This window comes from Tursiops truncatus, chromosome 7 (assembly GCF_011762595.2).
Source record: "Tursiops truncatus isolate mTurTru1 chromosome 7, mTurTru1.mat.Y, whole genome shotgun sequence".
NCBI lineage: Eukaryota > Metazoa > Chordata > Mammalia > Artiodactyla > Delphinidae > Tursiops > Tursiops truncatus.
Window position 1 is genome coordinate 104564234 of NC_047040.1, and position 5445 is coordinate 104569678.

Below are 5445 nucleotides of genomic sequence, written 5' to 3' on the forward strand. Positions count from 1 at the left end.
TATTTTATCTTCCAGGTCACTTATCCATTCTTCTGCCTCAGTTATTCTGCTATTGATCCCATCTAGAGTATTTTTCATTTCATTTATTTTGGTGTTCATCATTGTTTGTTTCATCTTTAGTTCTTCTAGGTCCCTGTTCAGTGTTTCTTGCATTTTGTCTATTGTATTTCCAAGATTTTGGATCATCTTTACTCTCATTATTCTGAATTTTTTTTCAGGTAGACTGCCTATTTCCTCTTCATTTGTTAGGTCTGGTGGGTTTTTATCTTGCTCCTTCATCTGCTATGTGTTTTTCTGTCTTCTGATTTTGCTTATCTTACTGTGTTTGGGGTCTCCTATTTGCAGGCTGCAGGTTCGTAGTTCCCGTTGTTTTTGGTGTCTGTCCCCAGTGGCTAAAGTTGCTTCAGTGGGCTGTGTAGGCTTCCTGGTGGAGGGGACTAGTGCCTGTGTTCTGGTGGATGAGGCTGGATCTTGTCTTTCTGGTGGGCAGGTCAACGTCTGGTGGTGTTTCTTATCCATGTCTGTGGCTTTATTATGATTTTAGGCAGTCTCTCTGCTAATGGGTGGGGTTGTGTTCCTGTCTTGCTAGTTGTTTGGCATAGGGTGGCCAGCACTGTAGCTTGCTGGTCATTGAGTGAAGCTGGGTGCTGGTGTTGAGACGGAGATCTCTGGGAGATTTCTGCCATTTGATATTATGTGGAGCTGGGAGGTCTCTTGTGGAGCTGTGTACTGAAGTTGGCTCTCCCACCTCAAAGGCACAGCACTGACTCCTGGCTGCAGCACCAACAGCCTTTCATTCACATGGCTCAGAATGAAAGGGAGAAAAAGAAGAAAGAGAGAGAGAGAGAGAGGGAGGGAGGGACGGAGGGAGAGAGAGAGAGAGAGAGAAGGAAGGAAGGGAGGGAGGAAGGAAGGAAGGGAGGTAGGAAAGAAAGAAGAAAGGGGGCGAGGAAGGAAAGAGGGAAAGAAAGAAAGAAGATAGAATAAAATAAAGTTATTAAAATAAAAAATAAGTATTAAGAAAAAAATTTTTTTTAAAGAAAAAAAACAGAACCGTAGGACAAATTGTGGAAGGACAGCTATACAGACAAAATCTTACACAGAAGCATACATACACACACTCACAAAAAGAGGAAAAGGGGAAAAAATAATTAATCTTGCTCCCAAAGTCCACCTCCTCAATTTGGGATGATTCGTTGTCTATTCATGTATTCCACAGATGCAGGGTACATCAAGTTGATTGTGGAGATTTAATCCGCTGCTCCTGAGGCTGCTGGGAGATATTTCCCTTTCTCTTCTTTGTTCTCACAGCTCCCAGGGCTCAGCCTTGGGTTTGGCCCCCCGCCTCTGCGTGCTGGTCGCTGGAGGGCGTCTGTTCTTTGCTCACACAGGACAGGGTTAAAGGAGCAGCTGATTCGGGGGCTTTGGCTCACTCAGGCCGGGTGGAGGGAGGGGTACGGAGTGCAGGACGAGCCTCCGGCGGCAGAGGCTGGCATGACGTTGCACCAGCCTGAGACGCACCGTGCTGCGTTCTCCCGGGGAAGTTGTCCCTGGATCCCGGGACCCTGGCAGTGGCGGGCTGCACAGGCTCCCCGGAAGAGGGGTGTAGATAGTGACCTGTGCTCGCACACAGGCTTCTTGGTGGCGGCAGCAGCTGCCCTAGCATCTCCTGCCCGTCCCTGGGGTCCGCGCTTTTAGCCGCGACTCGCGCCAGTCTCTGGAGCTCCTTTAAGCAGCGCTCTTAATCCCCTCTCCTCGCGCACCAGGAAATAAAGTGGGAAGAAAAAGTCTCTTGCCTTTTCGGCAGGTCCAGACTTTTCCCCTGACTCCCTCCCGGCTAGCCGTGGTGCACTAACCCCCTGCAGTCTGTGTTCACGCCGCCAACCCCAGTCCTCTCCCTGCGCTCCGACCGAAGCCTGAGCCTCAGTTCCCAGCCCCTCCTGCCCCGGCGGGTGAGTAGGCGAGCCTCTTGGGCTGGTGAGTGGCAGTCGGGACCGATCCTCTGTGCGGGAATCTCTCCACTTTGCCCTCCGCACCCCTGTGGCTGCACTCTCCTCTGCGGCGCCGAAGCTTTCCCCCTCCGCCACCCGCAGTCTCCACCTGGGAAGGGGCTTCCTAGTGTGTGGAAAACTTTCCTTCACAGCTCCCTCCCACTGGTGCAGGTCCCGTCCCTATCCTTTTGTCTCTGTTTTTTCTTTTTTCTTTTGCTCTACCCAGGTACGTGGGGACTTTCTTGCCTTATGGGAGGTCTGAGGTTTTCTGCCAGCGTTCAGTAGGTGTTCTGTAGCAGTTGTTCCACGTTTAGATGTATTTCCAGTGTATCTGTCTGGAGTATTGTTGATTAACAATGTTGTAGTAGTTTCAGGTGTGCAGCAAAGTGATTCAGTTATACATGCACGTATATTCATTTTTTTAGATTCTTTTTTTCATATAGGTTATCACAGAATATTGAGTAGAGTTCCCTGTGCTATACAGTAGGTCCTTGTTGGTTACCTATCTTATGTAAAGTAGTGTGTTTGTGTGTCCATCTCAGGCTTCTGTCTTATCCTCCCCCCACCCTCCACGTTTCCCCTTTGGTAACCATAAGTGGTTTTTTTTTTGATATCTTTAAGTCCATTTCTGTTTTGTAAATAAGTTCATTTGTTTTTTTGTCTTTTTTTTTAAATTAGATTCCACATATGAGTGATATCATATATTTGTTTTTCTCTGTCTGACTTACTTCACTTAGTATGATAATCTCTAGGTCCATGCATGTTGCTGCAAATGACATTATTTCATTCTTTTTTTTTTGGCGAGTAATATTCCATTGTATTTATGTACTACATCTTCTTTGTCCATTCCTCTGTCGATGGATTTTTAGCTTAGTTCCATGCCTAGGCTATTGTAAATAGTGCTGCTATGAACTTTGGGGTGCAAGTATCCTTTCGGATTATGGTTTCCTCTGGATATATGCCCAGGAGTGGGATTGCTGGATCATATGGTAGTTTTACTGATATTTTTAGTTTTTTATGGAAACTTCATGTAGTTCCTCATAGTGGTGGTACCAATTTACATTCCCACAAACAATGTAGGAAGGTTCTCTTTTCTCCACACCCTCTCCAGCATTTATTGTTTGTAGACTTTTTGATGATGGACATTCTGACCAGTGTGTGGTGATACCTCATTGCAGTTTTGATTTGGATTTCTCTGACAATAGTGAATTAGTGGTGTTGAGCATCTTTTCATGTGTTTTTCAGCCATATGTATGTCTTCTTTGAAGATATGTCTATTTATATCTTCTGCCCATTTTTTGATTGGGTTGTGTGTTTTTTTGACAGAGCTGCATGAGCTATTTGTATATTTTGGAGATTAATCCCTTTCTGTTGCTTCATTTGCAAGTATTTTCTCCCATTCTGTGGGTTGTCTTTTCATTTTATTCATGGTTTCCTTTTCTGTGCAGAGATTTTTGACTGCAATTATGTCCCATTTGTTTATTTTTGTTTTTATTTTCATTACTCTAGGAGGTGGATCAAAAAAGATATTGCTGCATTTATGTCAAAGAGTGTTCTGCCTATGTTTTCCTCTAAGAGTTTTAAAATGTCTGGCCTTATATTTAGGTCTTTTACACATTTTCAGTTTGTTTTTGTGTATGGTGTTAGGGAGTGTTCTAATTTTTCTTTTACATGTAGCTGTCCAGTTTTCCCAGCATCATTTATTGAAGAGGCTGTCCTTTCTCCATTGTATATTCTTGCCTCCTTTATCAAAAGTAAGGTGCCCATATGCGTGTGGGTTTATCTCTGGGTTTTCTATCCTGTTCCATTGATCTATATTTCTTTCAAATTTCAAAGCATGTTTAAACCATTTCAGGTGTTTCCCTTAGTGAACAGACAGGAGAAGTGAATGTGGTCTAAAAGGGTTCAGAGAGACCAAGATACCCATTGGATTTCTAGCCCAGCCTCCGGAAGGTTTTATTCATGTCTTACTCTCTTGCCTCTCTGAGCTTTGTTTTCCGTATTCTTCCCAGCACTGGTAAAATCTTCCATCTAGGCTGATTCTCTCATTTTTCTCCTAATGAGCTTTAATCTTTCATCCACACCCCTGAACCTGTGTTCCATCTGGTTTAGCTCAAATGGCATCTCCTTTAAAAAATCTCTCGTGACCCCCCTCACCCTCAATATCACACTTCTGTCCTTTGGGTTTCACTCTGTTCTGGCCAGATTGTCATCATTATGCCAGTTAACACTTACTTATATGAGTTTGTCCATCTCCATCTAAAAGATTTAAGCTCCCTGGAGCCAGGATTTCCCACTTACATGATTTTCCCCTGCTTCCTAATGTTTTGCTGTTTGGTACCTTGTCATCATTTAATATCAATTGCCTTTGCTCTCTACTATACTTAACATCATTAAGGGTCCACCTCATAGCCTACTTCCCAATTCATACTTCCCTGACCACAGCAGCCTAAAATTGATAGCTGTTCATCCAGCATTTCTGATTTATGTTAATGTGTCACTAACTGCCTCAAAACTTACTGGTTGAAAATTGCCATTTAAAAAAATTTTTTTTTAATAATTATAATAGAGATTTATTTAAAGTAATACATTTACAGCCCAGATAGTTCTACATTGTACATTTCAGGTTTAACCAGCTTCATAAAAATACTTTAGGATAGCTGCATCCAGATTTAGACTACATGATTATTTCTTTGCCCATTCTTCTCTCTCTTTTCTTTCCCGAATAACCTCTTTCAGATATGGTTCAAGGTAGAATTTATCCTCCTCATATTTTGTCCACTGCTCTTTAGGCAAGATCTGCTGCCTCATGGTCAGGTCCAGTGCTCTCTTAATGCTAAACACCCTGTCATTATAAATGTTCTCAGGAAGCTTTCTTATGGCTTCTGTTACATCGTCATTCACATATATTGTATCATCTCGCATTAAGCCCAGTTTACTGAACCTGACAACATTGTAATACCATTTATGAACACCCTCCAGCCATTTACTTGATGCTGCAAGTAGGCAGGCCTACTCGCCATTTTAACCCGAGACAGAAGCGTTGCCTGCTGGGTAAGTCCTAGAGGTCGCGCAAGGCCCAGTGCGCAGGCGTGTTACGTCAACGTCGCGACGAGGGGCGGGGTGCCATTTTATTTTTGCTCACAATTTTATGGCCCAGGAATTTAGGAAGGGCTCTGCCGGGTGGTGCATCTGTGAACCACATGGAAGCGGCTAGGGCAGACAAGTCTGGAGCATCCACTTCATGAAGGGTTCCTTCCTTCACGTGTGGATGCCCAGCGTTCCTTGTTCTCTTTCCCTCTCCTCAGTGGGGTCTCATCCTCCAGAACCTCTCCATCGCAGCACGATGGCCTCACAAAATAGGATTTCTTATGTGGAATTTAGTTTCCTCTGGAATGAATTCTCTGAAGACCTGGAAGGAAACTGCAAAGCATTTTCTGACCTAACTCTGAAT

The 5445-nt window shown here is 43.9% G+C and overlaps 1 pseudogene; it reads right to left on the bottom strand.

Annotated features, from left to right (window-relative positions):
- Nucleotides 1-4537: 4537 nt before the first annotated feature.
- LOC101331813 (cytochrome b-c1 complex subunit 7 pseudogene) lies at nucleotides 4538-5014 on the bottom strand (annotated as a pseudogene).
- Nucleotides 5015-5445: the final 431 nt, after the last annotated feature.